General features: G+C 39.0%; 1 long non-coding RNA gene across 1 annotated transcript in view; it reads right to left on the bottom strand.

The window, feature by feature from the left end:
- Nucleotides 1-19,162, bottom strand: part of LOC118256834 (uncharacterized) — a 180,665-nt gene extending 161,503 nt beyond the window's left edge. The window contains exon 1 of the long non-coding RNA XR_004781365.2: nt 19,026-19,162. This is a non-coding gene — a long non-coding RNA (uncharacterized LOC118256834). The remainder of the gene's footprint in view (nt 1-19,025) is intronic.
- Nucleotides 19,163-21,215: the final 2,053 nt, after the last annotated feature.

The following is a 21,215-nucleotide window of genomic DNA, read 5'->3' as shown; positions in this document are numbered from 1 at the left end:
GCTGAATCTAAGAAGAAAACCCCTTGGTACTGTGCCTCAGGAGCATAAGAAATCAAAACCTTCACACTCAGAGTGAGAGAAAGGAGAGAACTAATGAACCAAGTACAAGGGCTACCAAGTACAATGTTCTCCATGCAGTATCCTCTGGCCACCATGGCTTGCAATAGAAACAATATTGTTCTGGTGTGCTTTAATCTAGGTCACAGCTGACAAGAATAATCTACATTACCAAGTCTAAGAAGTTATTAAATGTAAACTACATAATACAAAAGTCATCTCCAACAGTCATATACTTATACAAGAAACAGTACTATCACATGTGTGATAACATACATTTGTAGAAAAAAATAATTTCTTGGTTAATACTCCAGGGTGTCTATGGGACCGTTCATCTTCACTGACCTCTGTACTGAAAAATTATTATTCTTTGTGATTCTGCACTCAGTAGTAAAACCCAAGTCATTATTTTTCTTGAAGCATTCCTGGATAAAGGTCTACAGAACCAAATACAGGATATAATAACTTCAAATGGCAGAGAAGTTGGGATACATTGAATTTCAGCAAATCTCTGGAATATTTTTATACCAATTTTCCCTCAAGACCTGTCATTATACAGCTACTGTAATGAAAAACTGTAACAAACCATTTTCTTACACTAGTTCCAAATGTGTTTTCACATCTTATCATTTGCTCTAAAAAGGTTCAGAAAATAGGTCATAATTTCCACATAGTTATTTAATATGCAAGAATTTTCACCAAATATTTTTTTGCAGAAGGCCCTCATAACTATACGAGAGACACAGGAGTATTAAATATTCAAATTTTATTTTGATATAAAATGATCAATGTTAACTTATTTATGGCCCTTAACAAGATGCGATTATGAAATAACAATAATTTCAATGCCACAAAGGAACTACCAGAATGATCACAGAGGTACTTGATTTGGATCTTTTTGAAGCCCATGTTAGCATCTGTCAGATTAAATTAATTTTGCATTAATTGCTGAAGCATAAAATCCATTTATTCTCAGCAAGAGTGTAGTTTAATCCTCTATAAATCGGTTCATAACCAAATACTGTTAAAATATGAGCTTATTAATGCAACATTTTTAACATCAAGGAAAACAAAGCTAACTGATTTCTCTCTGTTGCAATGATGAGATATTGCCACACCCACAGATAATAGAAATAGATAAATTAAGAGGTAACCTCTAAGCTCTGTAGAAAAAAAGATGCTGTAGTAAGACACTTAAACACATGGCACATTACAATGATGTAATTAGCCGGACACAAACTGGTTCTTTGAAACATTTACTTCAATTGTATCAGGAGTGTCTGGGCTGTACGTCACAAAAGAAAAAAAAAACACATATCCTCTCCCACACTACAGAAAATAGAAATCCAGGTAAAGCCTAAATGAAAAGACCTAATTCAATCTTCTCTCTGTGGGACAGCAATACCTCTTGGACTGTCAGCTGAATAGCTAGCTGCTCAGTACCCTCTAAGATGCAGTACTAATATAGCATAAAGATGTGAGCATTTAAAATACAGGTATGTACAAATAATTTCCCATACACGATATACAACGTTCCACAGCCATATTTGCCTAAGAATGTGGAAAATATTAGTTTATCTCAGACATTAAAATACAAAACTCTTTGGTGTTACCATTATAATAGTTTTTTAATTGTGAATATGACTTGGGGAATATGGTGGTACTGAGAATTAATAACATTTTTATAGTGCAGATGGGAAAGAAAACAGTTTATTATTACCAACAGAATGAACTGCACTCTCTATCAAGAGGCCTCTAAAACATGAGCAACATATATGGCTTTTGTACAGATAATTTTAATGGAAAAATATAAAACAATGAAAATATACATTCACTTTTGGTGAAAACAATCTCTGTATATCATTATTCACCCTCTATATAGAAGCTGAGGTTATATTACATTTGATCATTTGATTTCATTCCATTAAGGAGCAAAGACCTGATCAAATCAAGTGAATGAATGAATGTTTCTGTCCAAATTCCCATGGTTAAAGAAAAAGGCAAACTTTAAACTTTCTTTAAAGCCATTTCAAGCAAATTACAAATACATATATAAGGATTAAAATGCTAAAAATTAACCAAATATTACAAAATAAGGTTTAAGCTGGAAAAATTGAGGAAACCTATCAGGACATGAAGCTACTACTAGCTACAGACCTAAAACAACATTATTTACAAAGAACTACAGTTCTAGTAGGAATTAAAACAAAAAGATAATCCTTCTGCATCAAAAGTTAAAAACTGGAAGCTGGAATAACATCCAATGATTAATGCATTCACCACAGTCAAGTCTGGTATAAATTGCAGAACCTGGAAGCAGTTAAGTTGCTTCTTTACCATTTTAGGAACTATTACAGCCTCTCCAAACCAATTCCACTAGGAAATGGTAGTATTTAGTAACATTTATTGTGTCTCTCTTCAAGAGGAATTCCATCCACTGAATTCTCTCTTGAATTACAAACACTTCTGTCATAAGGTCTGTTTACTCTTAACAGTACAGGAAGTAACTAGTGTGGTTTTCTTCCAGTATCTTATAGAGTAAATGTTGTACGTATGTTTAAAGTAAAATCTCCTCTGTTGCTGGGAATACTTGTTTGAATATGCAGTTCATCACAGTTGATTTCTTAGGTCATCTTTGTCTTTCTGATTAAGAGTCCTTTTAGAAGCAATTATGTGATCTTTTCCCAGAACGATCTTAATCGCTTTTCTGTTAGGATCTAAGTCTCTTGGCTCACTGACATACAAAGTTCTTGTATAAAAATCCTAATAACTCCTGTTAACAATAACCTGAGGAGTTTTGCCCTTCCTTGCCATGTTCCTCCTTCTGCCATATATGTCAAAGTACTTTCTCAGTAGTATCTGCTGATTCCCATTTACTGTGCATAGTGAGCACCATCTACCTCTGAGTTAGACTGTGGTGGAGAGCAGCTCCACAGGAGCGTCACTGACTCATGCCATCACACATGATACCCTACCAAGGAGGTCCTGGTAAACCAAACTCTCCTGACAACAGCGAACCCACCTTAAATGGCAGTTGCCCGTAACTCTTCATTCCCAGCTACCACCATAGACAGCCCAGATCTGAGATCTGGTTTAATCTTTCATCCATATTTGTTCAAATCAGTAAAATGAAATACTCTAAAAAAAAATAAAAATTAAAAAAAAAAAGTGAAAAATGTCTGAGCTGTTCAGACAGTTCTTGAAAGTTTGAGAACAGCCACTAAGACACTTCTGGGAATAAGGGTTAAAAAAAGTGATTTGCTTGTTAAATCCATAAAAATATTTCACTGAAAAAAATACCGCTCCCATTTTAAAACATAAAATAGCAGGGTTATTCTGGCTTAAAAACTGTGAAAAATACGAGAAGGTAGCCTTTGAAAATTGCTGTTTCCATCTCACCCGAGAGCAGTATGTTAGAAGCAGCAAAAAAAATTTCTCTGTATGTTAGTTCCCAAGGTCATCCCCCCCCCCCGCCCCAATGAACATGCCTCAGTCTGCAGGTGGACAACAGCCCTTCTCTTATTGCTTATTGCCGTTCAATAGGACATAATAGCATGAATATTAAATATAAGATATAAAGACACTGTTTATAGCTTTATGGAAGAGTGGAAGAGAAAGCAGAGGTACTGTTCAGCACGATGCAAAAAGAAAAAAAAGAGGGGCGGGGAGAAAGTCTAGTGGACACAGAAGGAACATGAGTCAAGATGAGGAGACAAAGTTGTCAGGCTAGGGGAGACATATGAGACAGGAGCAGGAAGATATGCAGTCATTGAAGTATATTTCATTCCAGAACTTGGAGTGGAGCCCAGAAAACTCAAGTCTTAAAGCCATCCTCTCCTGTCATCTAGTATTTACAAAGGCTAATTGCAAAACTCTTCTCTCAGATTTGAACTTGGACCACAGAAAGGATAATACAGGCAACTACAGCTACTTGTCCTTTGCTATTACAACAGGTTGTCAGCTTTGCATTATAGTTCTTAACTTCTTTGCATATCTGTATGATACTAATAAACAGAAAAGAAATATTTTGTTTTACTGAAAAGCACAGTACTTAATACTGAAAAAACATTCCAGGATGAAAAGAGATGGGAGAAAAAAAAAGATATTAATTTTAGTGCAGAATGAATTAAACATTCAAATACAGAAATTGATTCTGTACACTCTGTAGCATGTACACACATAGTTGGCATACATCTATTTTCCTTTCCAACCATGGGTAATTAACACATGGCCCACATAAGCATATATGCCAACATCAATTAGGTTTCTTTTCTTCAGCTGTGTAAGAAAACTTCATTCTTGTTCCATGACACATGGTTTCAACCATATGTAAAGGCTGCAATAAGAAAATGGTCTTTTGAGCTAGTATGAGTAGGAGACAATGCAAGGAAAAGAGAGCAGACAGTCCCTGTCTGCTCTTCCAGTATTCTTCTATGCAACTTGTAGTGTGCAATACTTACAACTTTTTTCTCCTCCCTTTAATATGCCTCCTGTATCAAGGTGTTCACGGTCAAGAGTAAGTTGCAGAATTGCTTTGAAAGGTGAAGACCATGAGGTTCACAGGCAAGCACTGTGAACTCTCAGGGTGCAAAACTAAGCTAAATGCAACAATCACCCTCAGGGAGATATATCAACTCTAGGATTCTGAGCACTAATTGCATATATCTCTACAACACCTATTATTTTAGGGAAATGTTTTTAACCTCTAGAAGTCAAAAGATACCAGGTTTCCCAGTGTAATTCTATGAAGTTACTGCAACTCCCAATTTGTATTTATTGACCATTAGTAGATTGGGATTTTCCCCATGAACTATATTTCCTGAATGGTAAAGCTACTCCCTGCAACTGCAGTCTAGTGAATGCCAAAGTGTACAACTCTGATGAAACGCTAAACAAAGCAAGTGCATTGACCTACAAAGGAGACGCGTAGCCATGTTTAACAGAGTTACAGACAAAATTTATTTCTAAAATATTACGGCATGTGCATAAAGCTGACCATTGACGGGAACCAAAGTTGACAAAGGCATAACAACATAAAATTGTGTCTGTGATCTTATTCTGCATGTGGCTGAAACTTACAGCCCATCAGTGAACAATTATCATGTACAACTAATGGAATATTAATAAAATATTCATTACTCTAATTAGAAAAACTTGTCTTGAAAGGCAGTTTGACTTTTCACCTCTGGAACTGTAATTGACACGCAGAAACAACCTTGACAGTCTTCACTACTATAAATCCTTAGTGGGAGAAATAGTGTCTCAATCTTTCATCATTTAGCCTATTAACAGCCAGTGTTCACTCTCTGTGGGTAAAATTCCCATCAGCTTAGCTGGTCTCATGCACTACTTCTCTGTTAAGTCCTAAAATTATGTCTAACATGAGCCAAATGTAATATGTAAGCCACGTTCAGGTTTCCTGGGTGGGGATTAACTTTTCCTTTGAAAGAAATCTGCAATATCTGGCTGTAATGTACAAAGTCAAACCTGAACTGGGATTTTAGTTATACATGTACATGCGCACACTTTTAAACCTGTGTAACTTTTCCTCCGATTTAAAAGCATCATTTTTGTTCACATACTTGACACCATGACAAGAAAACCGTAACTACTAGCAAAATACAAAGGAGACCAGGTGGCAGTATAAGGTCTGTCTTTCAAACAAGCTGTGTGAAGAAGAAAAGCATTAGTAGCATTTAGGTGGTAATATTTTGAACTGCCAATAACCCAGCAGGTCTACAAAGAAAAGGAGATGTGATCTTTGTGCTTATGTATTGACACTATCCAAAGCCTGCTTAAGGCAGTGATTCATATTACATTCACAGTGTGAGCCAATGATTTCCATGAGTATTGAATCAGGGTCCTACAGATTATCCTAGCTATGCTAAACCACGAGACTTTTTTTTAGCAATAAGACGTTATATATGTACACTCTAAAGGCTCCACCAGGCTATGTTACCTGATTAAAAAAAAAAAAAAAAAAAAAACACTTAATGAAAATGTTGAAATTTGAACCCATTTAAATCATAAGGGGTTCTGATAAGATACTACCCTACCATCTGAAATCTTACAGTACTCTTTGACCTTACAGGATACTTTGCAAAGTTAATATAAATAAATTAAATTTAAACTGTTGACAAAATATAATGGACAATTAATTATAATTTAGGACTATGACATATTTAATCTCAATTGACTTAACCTATCAGATAATTAAAGAATTATAAATTATAAATTAAAGAATATAAAGAGTGTTATGGTTTGTTTAGCACTATCTTTGTTGTTTCAAACTATTTCATTTTCATTAATATTATTAGATGTGGTCTGAAATTGTAGGAAAATTTATTTATCAACTCTGAAATGTGAAATTCATTTGGAATAGATATCATTTAAAGTTTTAAATATTTATTTTTAATATATATCAATGTAAATAGTTTTATTTTTGTCCTTTGTTATACACTTTCATTATTAACGTAATAAAATTCATTTGAACTAAGTGTTCATTCATAACTAAGCTAGCAAAGAAATCTCAGATCTCAAATCTTATTTGTACTACTTCAATTTGATGTGATCTGTTGTTCAGAACAATACTTTTCGTTTTTTTTTTTGTTTGTTTGTCTAACAGACTCACTTCAATACCTTGACAACAGTGTACTACAAGATAAATAGTGACTTTTTTTCCTTTACAACAAGAGGGTTGTCAATACTTTATTAGTCACTGAGGAGAAAATAAATATATCTAATTTATTACTATGGCCAGTATACAAATGATTTGCTGATTATGATAGTCATTATACAAGACATTTCTTCCAAGCATTCTATTCTTGTTTTACCCATTCTAAGGCTTTATGCCATATGCATGACACATTAAGGCACTAAAATTTAAATATTTCATTAATTGGCTATCAAAGCTCTCAGAAGTAGTGAATTCAGCTTTTTTGTCCTTTTTTTTTTTCTCCAGTTGTCATATACCTCACTATCCAAGTGATTTAAAAAAAAAAAAGAAACAAAAGTTGGTGAAAAAAAATAGTACCGTGTGAGGCAAAAATTTACAATTTCTAAGTGCCAGAAGGAAAAAAAACAGCAACAAAAAAGGTAATTTTATAACAAACAGTTTTTCATTTGGCTGTATGTATTTACATTTATACCTCCTTGAATCTAGCATTAAATCAAATCCATGCCTGTTTTCATCCCACTTACTTCCCTGTAAGCACACCAGTCACAATTCCAGTAGATGCATCTACTGAGATAAATTCTACTGAATATATTTTTGCTTCCTGTTAATGCTATTGAGTTAACGAACAAAAGGGAACAAGATCTGGTCTACTTTGATAAAATATATAGTTTTGAGTATTCCTTTACAGAGTATTATCTTTGTTTTAATTTCCCATTTATTTATTAGGCACAACTAAATTTATTTAAAAGTAGTTATTAGATAAAGCAAGACTAATTTCATCCTACTTTCAAAAAGTATTTGGCCAAGCAATAAATACAAAGTTAATCCTACTGCTTAAAGTATCTCCACATAAACTAAAAAATGCTTATCAAAATAACAGCTAATACTACAATTGTCACACTTAATCTTCCATCACATACTGAAACTTAGCCCTACTGAGAATTCACTGACTTAATTTACTTTAGCTAGTACATTGTAAAGATAATAACGGAATCTATTAGGAAAGAACTACTTGATTAGGTTCCATAAAGTTGTGAGCAACAATCCATGACTAAACTGCAAATTCAAAGAGGGAAGCAAAATTTTTTTTTGTCTTCATTTAACTATTTTAAACAGATAAAATGTGCAGTGCACATACTGATCAATCCATTTAAACAATTTGTTTGTAAATACTATGGCTAAACTTTGTCTTCCAGAAAACACACAGCAGGCAGCTCACCTTAGAACTATTTATACTAAAGATGAACAAACTGGAAAGCAATTGAGTATTTAGCTTAGATGCATGTTTCAGCATCTAACATAGGGAGAGCCCAATTTGGCTCCAGACAATAGCAATGGATGATTTGTCATTGAAATTCAGTGAACTGTTCTCTTGCTTGTCAAATTAAACTTTGGCTGATTGTTTAAAGTATGTGCTCTGAAGAGTTTCTTTGTATGTATTTATGAAAAATAAGTAAACACATTTTATTCTGTAAAGTTTCAGGTATCTCAGTATCATATGAAGTATGCATTCAGCTTTGAGTCATAATTTACTACACAAATGTAAACCAATTTGCTTGTATCCACTAAAATAGAATGAATCATATCCATGAAAACAAATTGCAGTAATAAATAACTGAGCTCTGCTAGAGGTGGAAAAAGCTTTATTATATTATATTTTGTGGTACAGTCCTATTATTGTCAAATTTTATTTATTTATTTAGCCATACATCATGATATACTAAATAACGTATTGGTTCTTTACAATCTGCACAGGACACATATCTACATAGAGTAAGCTGTTTAAAAGTACTATTTCCTTTACCATTGCTAAAGTGCTGTTTAGTAACATTGAAAATATGAGTGCAGTTCACTGTGCTGCTGGTATCCAGAAATTCTGAACAGTCACTGACTACATAGAAAAACTGTGCAATAACATACTCACCAAGAAGCAGACTAGGCAGGTCTACTACACGCACAGAACTAAGTTAAGCGTGTGCTGTAGATCTGATATGGGGTTTGTGGATATCTACTACTTATTTGAGTTATCAGGTCTATAAATTCTTTTTCTCAGGGTAATCCAATGGATATAAAAGGTTCAGATTCAGCCTTGAGGTGAGAATGAGGTGTGCTCTCACTGCCTTTAAGGCCTTCCAGAGGAATTCTCAATTCCTCCTCAAGGTCCTCACTGATCCACCAGAAAGAAAAAAACCAAAACACCTTAAACTGACTCATGTCTGAACAGCTAGTCTCTGCTTCTCTTCATCCTTTTCTACAATACATTGAGTTCCAGAAGAGTAGGGAAGACACCAATGTCAAGAATAAGTTCAAAAAGGAACTCACTTTTATTCCCCCTGTGGTTGAGGAATAAAATCCCTCTCAAAAGATCACAAATAAATTCAAAGCATATGTAGGCCTTTAGAGGTAGTCCACATTTATCAAGCCCCCATGAACTGGTAATGGAAGATGAGTACAGCCACAGTTTACTGTTAGAATAAATCTTAAGGCAAGATATATATCAACAGATATAGCTGAAATAATTTAGATTCTATAATAGCACAAGATTAATGTGTACCCACAACATTGGGATCAACATTCAATTTTGCATTTAATTTTGAATGTAAGACATTAAAAACAAAAACTAAACAAAACCAACCACTCAAAACCAGGACACTGTTTCTTTCAGCAACTGTTCAAACCAATGTCCAGGTCAGCTGCAGGGACTCTGTACACTATGGTCCTGTAAGGCAAGAGAAACTAGAAACTAAACCACATCTGGTGGATCAAATATTTAACTGCTTTTCATGTAGTTAATTAATGTATTATGCCAGTTTTGTATAAAAACAAATTTAAAAGATATCACAGTTGAACCAAGTGAAAATCCATGGCCAGTTTATTAGTTGCTATCTTTTACCTTGCATAAAATGAAATAAAATACCAGGCTTTCCTGTAATAACCTCAGTTTAAAACTCTGCTTCTGGCATCAGGGACCTATCTCACACAGATCACTGGAAGCTGCATACAGAACATTTGCAGGATTTGTTCTAGCTACTGTATTTAACACCAAAATAAACTTTAACACAACAGCATCATACAATAACAGTATTGGACCTTTTAACAAATCAGATTTGCAGTTGTGGGCTTTCCTAAATATTAGTTTGATGTGCCTCTGCTCTTAGAGAGGCTATAAGAAAGAAATTTAAAAAGAGCAAGTGCCAGATTCTGCACCTGGGATGGCGCAATCCTGGCTGCATGTACACACGGGGACAAGAGGCTGGACAGCAGCCCCAAAGAAAGGGATCTGGAGGTTCTGGTTGTCAGCAACTTGAGTATGAGCCAACAGTGTGCCCTGGAAGCCAAAAGGACCAACGCTACCCTGGGGTGCATCAGGCATGGCATTGCTAGCCAGTCGAGGGAAGAGATTGTCCTACTCTGCTCTGGAGCAGCCTTACCTCAAATGCTGTGTGCAGTTTTGGGTGCCACAATGTAAGAAGAACATAAAACTATTAGAGTGTCCAAAGGAGGGCTACAAGGATGGTGAAAGGTCTGGAGGGCAAGACGTGCATGGAGCAAGTGAAGTCCCTTGCATTGTTCAGCCCAGAGCAGGCTGAGGGGAGGCCTCATGGTGGCCTGCAGCTTCCTCATAAGGGGAGCGGAGGGACAGGCGCTGCGGTCTGCTCTCTGGGGACAGTGACAGGACCCAAGGGAATGGCAGGGAGCTGGGACAGGGGAGGGTCAGGCTGGGTGTTAGGGAAAGGTTCTTCACTGAGAGAGTGGTCAGGCACTGAGACAGGCTGCCCGGGGCAGTGGTCATGGCACCAAGCCTGCTGGAATTCAAGAAGTGTTTGGACAATGCTCTCAGACGTGTGGTCTGATTTTTGGGTAGTCCTATGTAGAGACAGGAGTCAGGCTCAATGATCCTTGCAAGTTCCTCCCAGCTGCGGGAAGGGGAGGTTCACATGGATGTTAGGAAAACATTCCTCACTGAGTCACAACACACTGCCAGAATTCAAAAGGTATTTGGATGACACCGCCAGACATATAGTCTGATTTTTATGTACTCCCATGTAGATTCAGGAGACGGACTCGATGATCCTTATGGGTCCTTTCCAACTCAGGATATCCTGTGATTCTATAAATCCTTGAGAAAATGGTCTAATTATTTTTGGTCCTGAAGCAGTTCAGGTAGGGAACTATGGATTAGTTGAATAGCAAAAAGCAAGTTTAAATGTTTTTCTGCCAGAAACTTGATTATGGGGCACAGAAGTCCCCAAATTCTTCTCATTGTGCACAAAAGTTTTCTTTTTAATTCCAAAAGAAACTGAAGTACCAAGGTGAACCTCTCTTTCTCTCATCATGTTCTGCTGCATGTTGTCATGGAGGCACCAGAAATTTGGAATAAAGAAATACAATGTAATTTCTTCTAGGTCCTCTAGAAATGCTATGATTTTCATTTAATCCCTTAGCAAATATATTTGTCTTAAGAAGGGCTCCACAAGCATAACACACAGAAGTGTTGCTACCACATTTCAGCATTTATCCTTATGAAATAAAATCTCTAATACAGCCCTGACCAATTGCTGCTCAACGTTAAAAACTCATACAGCTTTTTACAAGGCAAGCAACCTGTTCCTGCCGTTGATGTGTGAAATGCCAGTCAGTGTAAAGACCACAGGATAAGGTCAAAAATTTTAGTATGCTCTCATATTTTGACTTAATTTGTCAGAAATGTCCTCTGGAAGGTAATTTAACATGAGATTAATTATTTTGCAGCATGTGGCATGGATTTTAGAAGTACTTTACATAATACCTGTTTTGTAAATGACCAAAGTACCAGAATACTGCAGAACTTTGTGTTCTTGTGTTTTCTTTTCATGTACTTCTGATGTCATTAATAACTGTGCAAGTTTTATTCACACAAATCTGTAGTGAGACTGGCATTTATCTATCACTGGTAGATTGAGACAAAAGGTAAGTATTAAGATATGTTTTGAAAAATGTGCAAATTATTCCTTCCCCCTGCTCTCCCTTGCCCCATCTGCCCTGGTCCTAGTTTCTAAAGATATCCCTTCTGCTGGAAATGTGTTCTATACTTGAAAACAGAATGCAGTAACGTAACCATATGTATGGAACAGTAAGCGTCCTTTTCACCGAGCTCATTATATTATTTGTGATGTACAAGTGGTCTCACAGGCTTCCCAATGTTGGTTTTGCCCCTTGACTGAGTAATTATTAGCATATGACACAGCAAACAAATGATCCTTTTCATGCAGAAATACCTTTGTTCATATACAATTCATCTGTACAACTCTGCAAAATACAGCATGAAGACTCCCAGTTGGCAAGTTTATATCATGCATTAACTATAGAGATGCAAAACACCATATATTCTGCAAGTCAGACCACATATCATCATTGCACGGTAAGAAACACCACAGATTTACATGTTTGAAGAAAATAAAAAATGGTAATTTGTACATACAAAAGAGTCATCTTGAACTTCTACCCAATGCGAAATAAACTGCTCTTAAACAACCATGCTACTGCAGTTCTGTAAATGACATTACATGGACATTGTTACAGATCTATAAAGAATATCATCTTTGAAGTTTTTTTATTAACTAATGAAAAAAAATGAAGTGAAAGAGGTAACCATTGTTTTCCTGTAAGTAAGCTTGTAGTCTCTGAGGAAATAAAAACAGATATTGCTTTCTGAAATAAAAAGAGCCAGCTGGTTTGAACACCATTTAGTATCAGTAGCTTAAAAAAAAAAAAAAAAAGAGACCTTTTCCAAGAAAGATTGAGATCCAAATATGTAAGAAAAAGGTTTCATCTTTAGTTTGTAATTGCTCTTGAGTCTATTTTATTAAGTAGATATCTAATCCTTGAACACCTATTATAAAATATTTTTTTTAAAGAAAAATACTTTTTTTCACTAAAGTGACAGTTATTTCCAAACATTGTAGCTTTTCTTCTCAAGCCTTTCATTTCACAAAGTGATATATATACACAGCATGGTTTTCAAAGTACCACTGATCTCGTAATTGTTAGCACTATTTCACTGTTGATAATAAGTGACCTATACAATGAACGTATTTATTATGAATTCTATTAGCCAGTACATCTAGGTATGTAGGATCATTTGCCTCAGAAAATCATTAGAATAGTTTCCCTAAGTATTACATGTTATGGCTGCAAAGTTCTTCCATGAACAGAATTCTTTCATTTTTAGAAGTAATTGTTTTAATATCATGATGCTTGCAGTATTTCTACAAAGTAACATATTCAGACGAATCCTCCTAATTCTACCTGTTTCATTCTTTGCTGGGGTGAATTTTTCCCATTTATTCTACTTTGCCATCCTCATGCTACTGAAAAGCTACATTTATAAAAAGCTACAATAATATTTACAAAGAAAAGCTACAATAATATTTACAAAACTGTACATAAATTCAGGATTAAGTACATCTCTGCAAAGAAAAGGTCTGTTAGAAGGAACACCTAGGTTGAATGTTCTGCTATAGTATTTTCTTGCAGAATGGGATTGTATGATAAAATTACTGAAGTTCAAAGAGCAGTCAAAAAGAAAAAAAATCATGAGGGTAAAACAGATGTAGAGCTGTTGACAACTTGATTGGACTAAACCATGCCTGAGTATTATGGCTGATGAACAGATAGGCAGAAGAAACAAAACTGAAGGTAAAAAGGAATCTCCTTTGATATTCTTATGAAACGCTTGCACAGATGCAGTTCCAGCACCTCGAAAATGAGGTACTACATTCTCCTACAACCCATTAAGCCAAGTTCACACTATGTGAATGGTATATTGCAAGTACTCTGAAATTCTTTCAACTGTGGGATGGAAAGAGGATGAAAATTCTTGTGTACTATGGACACCTGTGAGATGCTGCACGTCCCTGGAGCATACTGGTTTTCAATACTTCTACTGGAGAAAGTAACTGTTGCTTTATTATGTATAGAAAGATACTGGTGAGACCACTACTAGCATGCAGAAACCTGGATTTCATCCCCACTTCTCTTTACTTTCTTGCTGATGACAGGAAAAAAAAAAAAAAAAAAAAAAAAAAAAACAATAACAACAACAACCACAGTAGAACAGTAGCAAGAGTAATTCCTAATGCTGACTTTCAATATGGGATGTACATTGCTAAAATTGAAATTACAATGATGAAGGTAAGTGAGACTAGTAGTCCATAGAAGAGAAACTAAATATGCATCTATAAGCAGAGTTAGCATCAAAAGTCACACTCAAACTTGCTGGAAAATTTCCAATACCTCTTATTTAAAAATCAACTATTACCATCCTATCACGATGTGCATTGAAAACAGCTATTTTCAGTTTCTATTTATGCCTGGAGCATGAAATTAAGATTCAAGCAGAATTCTTACATGATTTTTTTTTTTTGTGGGAACCTCACACCATCTATGCCTGCTGCAGAAGAATGGAAAACTCAAGGAATCTTTGACTGGATCTAGCAAAGGCACTACCTCAGCACATCAGGGTATTAAGAAGCTGAAACCTTAAAGCTGTTACAAATCAAACAAGCTATTGCAACCTACATTCAAAATTAGCCCACAAATCTTAAAACAAAAAAAAACAACCACCAAGAAAAAAAACAAACACCACCTTCTAGATCCAAGACATTGCCCTTAACAGTTGACATCTTTAGCTATCAGTTTTATGAGTTGGCCATACACTTTTGCCATCCAAAACACAGCAACTCAAGATCAAAACCTGGATTCTAGCAATCTAGAACAGTACATTTCCTTCACACAGAATTCCATTTCTTAAATTCTTAGTTTCTTTGGTATGAGAAATAAGATGATGAAAAATCTCTTCAGCTAGTTACAGGTGATGTTAAAATTTTCAAAGGGAAGAAAGTGAATGTGATGGGGGATAGCTATTAAAGTGTTGCCAGGCCAGGTACAAGGCATCATGTGGAAAGGGAATGGAAGTTTCTCATATGCAAGAGTTAAAGGAAAAGCTATACAGGCAGCTCTTATAAAGAGATTTTCATCTACTAGAAGACACTGAAGATATGCATAAGGACAGGTTTACATGGCAAGCCAGATTACAAAAGTACTAGCTTTCATCATCATGGCTCCTGAACAGATTTGCAAATGACATAGGCAATTCTTTCAGGAAGAGGGATACAGAAAGGTAGAAATACAGTGTATGATTTCAAAGTACTATGAAGTGTTTCTATAGACATCTGCCAACGAGACAAGTTAAAAAGTCTAAAGTCAGCATTAGCCTCTGTCTTCCAATTACAGAGTTACAAATGACATACTGCTCAGTGACAAATGATGTCTGCTATCTTATATTAAGATGGTTACTCTAGCAGATGTTTTCAAATTATCCCAAGCTATGTCACAGGGAAAGGCAAAAGAACTGGAAATATGCCCAGAGAGACCTAGTGCACCAGCAGCCTAAGGGAGACTTTCAAAAAGTCATTTGGTATCCTCTCATGAGACCTTAGCTAAAAAAACTCAATACAGAAAGAAACAGGAGAATAGAAATATGTTATGTTCCTCACTGAAAGTTTTAAATATCTGACTACGGAATCACCAGGAAAACAAAGCGTTCACTTCATCTTAGCTTGGACTGAGACACAGCCTGTGCAGACTGTCCTTCAAGGAAAGAACATAGGGAAAAAAATAAAACCAAACCAAACAACAAAAACCATCCCACCCACAAAAAGAAAAATTACTCTAGAAAGCAGTGATCTTTACCACTGATCTGTGATGATGGAGTAAGGACAAAATCAGATCTTTTTATCATGAATGTCTCCACACAGCAATCCTGGTATTATGTACTGACTCACAAAATAAAGTTAATCCCTGGTGGAAAAGATACGGACAGCTTTTTTTGGTACAAAACCTCTGCAACACCAAGGGGAAACTGTCCAAAAAAGAACACAGACAGACAAAAGAGAGGGACAGAGAGAAAGGAAATGATGACCCTTCCTTCTGAAACGGACTTGGAAGTAAGGTTCTGTCAGATCTTACACACAGAGCCAAAACAGGTCTTCAAGTCAAAAGCATGATAGTGAAAACAACTTATTTCTTTAAATCCCATACTCAATTTGTATAGGTACAGGAACCCTGAAATATGAAGCAAATATGAAGCAAGCGAAGGTGTGTGTGTGGGGGCGGGAAAGATGGTGTAGAGGCAGGGACTGTGCTCATCCACTGTAGCATGGTTCTCAAGAGCTGCACTCCGGAAGCGTGAGGCAACAGGAAAAGCACACACCAGCAGACAATGTAACCACAAAAAGGAAGGTGCCAATGAATGCTGCTACAAGTTAAGGAATGGGTAGGTGTCTAGTCTTGACCTATGGTGAGGGAGAAAAATCTCTGTCTCGTTACCATGGAGATCCCCTTTTCAGGTTTCTTTGGATGAGCTTCATGCACGAGTGCAAAATTTGGAATAAGAGGAGAACAAGTATTAATTATGTACCCCTGACAAAAATAGCCTTCTTAAATCTTGAGAGATAATACAACAGAGGCTGTAAAAATTAAGTTTAGTTACAGAGATTAAGGGTTGAATAAACTACTTCATGTTCCAGTGCCTTGAGCTGCTGCTTCTTAAAATGGTAATGCCCACCTGAGAGTGTTGCATCTGTCTACTACAACTTGGGTGAAAGCCTGAGTTACTGGATGGTATGAGCCAGGAGTGAAAAATGAAGCAAGAGGAAAAAAAATATAAATAAGGTGTGGAGTCTCCTTACTACTGCTTCTTGGTATGGGATCGACTCTATTTATTATACTAGGTCATTGATTATTCATATAGTTCTTTTTGTATTTCCAGATGGCAACATCACTGGCTAATGCTACACTGAGATGCACCAGCTTTACAGGAAGGACAACGTTGCTATATCTAACACAGATTACATTGATATACTTGCGAGTGTTAATCTCATAAGAAATAGACCAGAACGAGCCCCAAATTAAACATATATAGTCAACATGGGCCACTCTGGTGAGAAAAAGAAAGACAACTTAAATTCAGGCAGATATATATGAAAGAACACTATTTTATCATTTATTTTGAAAATACTTGATTACTTCCCTAATTAACAGCACATTTCACACCCATATGTTTCCATTAGCTTACACTATCTACTTTCAATAGCTCTGAAATGCACAATATCAGACAGGCCAGTAAGCTATACAGAAGAAAATAAAGAACTATGTTGTTGCCATTAAAAAAAATGACTCTTCCTATAATTATTAACAGTGAATTTATCTCAGAATACCGTTTGGAGTTTTGGACCCATTGGGATCCTTTGAATTGGTGGACACTGACCAAACGCACCTCTTTTAAGTGAGGGGATATACCTGAAGAGCACACAATGGACCCACACACCACTGCAAGTTAGTGTTGCCTTTTTAAAGGTGTATTAACATTGAAATACACTCCAACATAACCAGCTAAGCACACACCATGCCTACAAGCACAGCTATCTTTTATTTATAAGTATGCTAAGAGCTTACACATTTTTAAACTAGCTTCACATGTTGTCAGCGACATTTCTCACCATTTTTGCTTCTATTACTATTTTTTTTCTTCTTTCTGCCTTTAACATTACATTTACACATCTCTGACAGGTGTAGAAAACAACATGAATGAAACGGGACTACCCGAAATCAATCGTGTAAAACCGAAGTACTTCCCTTTAAACACTAATTGCTCCATACATTTTCTCCGAGATCAAATAAAAGCATCAGCCTGGTTTAGAAAAGAGCACGCTACAGCAGCAGCCTTGCTGGCATCCTGAGCCGGGTTTAATGACAACAAAAAGACATAATTATATAACAGACCTTGCTAAACGCCCAATTTCCGCGGCGGAGCGGAGGGGATCGGGGCGGTGTGTGTGTATCCCAGTGAGTGTCCCTGTCCCCCCACCTGCACGTCTCAGCGCGCTAGAGGCGATGCGCACCGGTGCGGTGGGGGGCCCGCAGCTCCCGCGGGAGCGCTTTAACCCGCCCCCCTGCCGGGAGGCTGCCGATGCAGTCACCGCCTCTCTTGGCTGCTAAACGCCCACACCTGCGCCTCTCCGGCCTCCCCAGGTTCCCGCCTCGGCACCTCTCCGTTATCCCAGCCTCCCCGGGCCGGGAAGGGGGGCTGCTCTCAAAGCACCCACTGGGCGCTTCAGGAGCCTCCGCTGAGGGATGGGCAGCAGCTGGGGAGGGCCGCGGTGAGCCCGACATTCCTCCTCCCTGCCATCCTCCCGGAGGCATCCGAGCTCCGCTTCCCGAGCACCCCGGCAGCGCAGGCTCCTTCACGCCGCCTGCATCTCTTCCCTTCTCTTCCTTTCCCTTCTCTTCCCATCCTTCCCGGCCTGGGGTGTCCCCAGGGAATGGAAGTCCGGCTTGTCACCCACTACGGCCCGGCCGGGCAGCTCCTGCTCGGCTCCGGGCGAGCCCCGCGGTTCTCTCGCCGGGGATGCACCGCGCAGCACCGCCTCTAGGCTTTGCTAGGAGTGAGGAAAAAAAAAATAGGGCAAAAATTCACCGAGCTTCTCTTTTCCAGCCGAGGAGGGACACGGGACAAACTCGGACGGAACAACAGGCGATAACCAGTTGTGTAGCCCGCCCGGTGCCTGGGGGCGGTGGGGTACAGAGCACCCACCCCGGGGAGCGGTGGCTGCCCCTGTCCCTGCCCCCGCCTCGCTCGCTTGCTCCCCAGGGAAGGGGGCGCCCCTCGCGGCAGGGGAAGGAGGACTGCCCTCCTCGGCGCTATCCCTGGTGGCTGCCAAAATACCCGCGAAGAAGTGGGGGCGGGATAAAAGCCCCTCAACGCGAGGCCAGCTAGAAATTACTCAGTTGAATGATGCAGCAAAGCGGGGGGGTGGGGGGGGTGTCGATGTGAGGCTGGTCCTCCCGTTGCCACTCTCCAGCCCTGATTAATAATGCACGGGTTCCCTGCCGAAGCGAAAAGACCTCTCGTTTCCGCGCACACGGCAATTAATAGCAACCTTCATCCCGCGAAACCTTCGCTAAGCACTCCCACACGCTCCCAATCTGAGGTGGCAGCTGCTAGGAGCACAATAGCGGCAACCTCTGCCTCACAGACCGGGGGGGCTGGGGAAGCGACACCTCTCGCAGCCGGCCCGATCCCCCAAGAACAGAGTCCCGGGGAGCCGCGGGAAGCGGCGGCAGCGGCAGCCGCCGGCGCGGCAGGAGGGCAGGCTGCCTGCCTGGCGAGCGCAGGGCGTACCGCGCCGCACGCTGCCAAAACACGATCACCCGTCGGTATAGTCAGCAAACAGCACACGCAAGCATTTACCTTTTTATGCCCGCTGTCCGTCAGTCAAGCATTTGAGGGAAAGGAGGAAAAAGGAAAGGAAAGGAGAAGAAAGAGACAGAGGGAGAGACAGGCGGCTGCTAATCCCCGTGTAGAAAGACTTCCAGCAGCAGCAGCAGCAGCAGCAGCGTGTGTGTGTGCGTGTGCGTGCGTGCCCGGAGTGGAAGCACAGCCCTCCTGGCGATGCACCGGCTCTTGCACCGAAGTACTGTCATGTGCGTGTCTCGGTGTGTGTACCCATGGAGGAAAAAAAAAAAAAAAAAAAAAAAAGAGAGACGCGGGGAGACTAGTCAGCCACACGCCCGGCTGTGCACGGCTCGGGGGGGAAGAGGAGGAGGAGCCCAGCGCTCCCCAGCCCAACCACCGGAGGAGCCGCTCGCTACTACCGGCGGCCGGGCACCGCAAGCTGCCCCACGGCTCCGCAGCCCCGGCCCCTTTTGCCCGCCTTCCCCTCACGGTTCCAAGGACGCGCCTTCAGAAAAGACTCCTCCGGGGCCTTTGTCCCCGGGGCCTCTGCTGCACCCCGGGCAGACCGAGCCAAGGGGGATCAGCTGAAGAAGAAAAAAAAAATAAAAAAAAAAATCCACGTTTCTACAAAGAAAATGCCGTCCGGTGAGCGTCCCCGGGCCACGGCGACGCGCCCGCGCCGCTCCGCAGCCGCTCGGCCTCCTCTGTGGAGGGGGCTGCACCGTGTCCCCGGGGAAAGGCCAGCACCGTGCTCGCCGCGCCAGTGCCGCGCCGTGCCGCCCGGGGCCCCGCTGCCGCCCGGGAGGAGAGGGCGCCGCACGAGGCGTCTCGATCCTCCGAGAGCGGGGCTCGGGAGTCAAGGGACGCGGGACTGCCCCAGAAAACGCTGGTAGAGGCACCCCCAGAGCGTGCGGGTCGTAGTGGCAGTGAAATCTCTTGTAGTTTCTCCGTGGGAGTGATCAGTAGCAAGGATGTGGGGCAGCAGGGAGCAAGGGATGGCAGGAAGGCATGAGCATTGGTGAAAAGCCCTGCGTGAGTTGCCTTTGATTGTATTTTTCGGTTTACGACACAGCTAATGGAAAGCGACAAGTGCAAAATATATTCACAGAAAAATATACATACGTATATGTTTGCAAGTATTGAAACTGAAAACACGGTGAAAGGCTGCGCTAATGCACAGACACTCTGACATTTGCATGCCCAGTCAAGTAAACTCAAATTTCAACTTCAGGGCATGAGTTACTAAAAGGTATTGAACAATGATTGTATGTTCAAATCAATTATTTGCCAAATAGTAAATATAATATCCGTATTCTAGATATATATCTACATTTGTATATAAATTATATTTCGATGTACAGTTCAGGAAAGAGCAAATTATTCTTGTAGTCATTCATGTAAGGTCAATTGCTGGTCATGCTAGCAAGTTTCAAAATGTGATTTCATAAAGTCCCAAACCAGGAAAAGTTTGTGAGAAATATCCTTGCTATTTGATTCTTTGTACAAAACTGGTAATATGTATGTGCTAAAAGTTAGTAGTAGAAAAAGGGTTATTTTAAGACCTAAATGACACGGATGAAAAGTTTTGGTAGGGATATCATTTATAATGTTATACTCATTTCTGTTTCTTTACAGTGGATGATGTAGATCTAATGTCTTGGGGGCACAGAAAGGAGTAAGAGATGTTCACATTTTAATTACAAATGTAGATCATATCTAGTCTAGGAAATTCTGATGACTGATAATTATGTTAATTAGCAACCAACCAACAGATGAAGTAGGAAAAAAAGGTCAATCTATTAATAATTATTTTTTTGGTTACAGATATAATAGGTGGTGTAAAGAGAAAATAATCAGAAAGATTGTACATCTTACTAAGATTTATCTGTTCACAATAAAATACTTTGAGACTTCCCACAAGTCCTGCAATAAAATCAAAAATACCAAATTTGTTGTTACTAAAGTTGTATAAATCAATTCAGTATGACATAGTTAATAAATTGTACTCCAAAGCTTTTATTTTTTTATCGTTTTTCTTCTTTTATTTTTTAATGTAAAGATACACATGCTCTTTTGATTCTTTAACTGAAACACAGATGCTGAATCTGAGCTAACTCAGGCAAATAAGTTAAATAGTGAAAATTTCAATGCTTTGATTGATGTTTGTACATACAACTGTACCCTGTGCACTAGATTAATTCATGT

This window comes from Cygnus atratus, chromosome 2, assembly GCF_013377495.2.
Source record: "Cygnus atratus isolate AKBS03 ecotype Queensland, Australia chromosome 2, CAtr_DNAZoo_HiC_assembly, whole genome shotgun sequence".
Taxonomy (NCBI): domain Eukaryota; kingdom Metazoa; phylum Chordata; class Aves; order Anseriformes; family Anatidae; genus Cygnus; species Cygnus atratus.
This window is presented reverse-complemented; position numbering and strand designations above follow the sequence as displayed.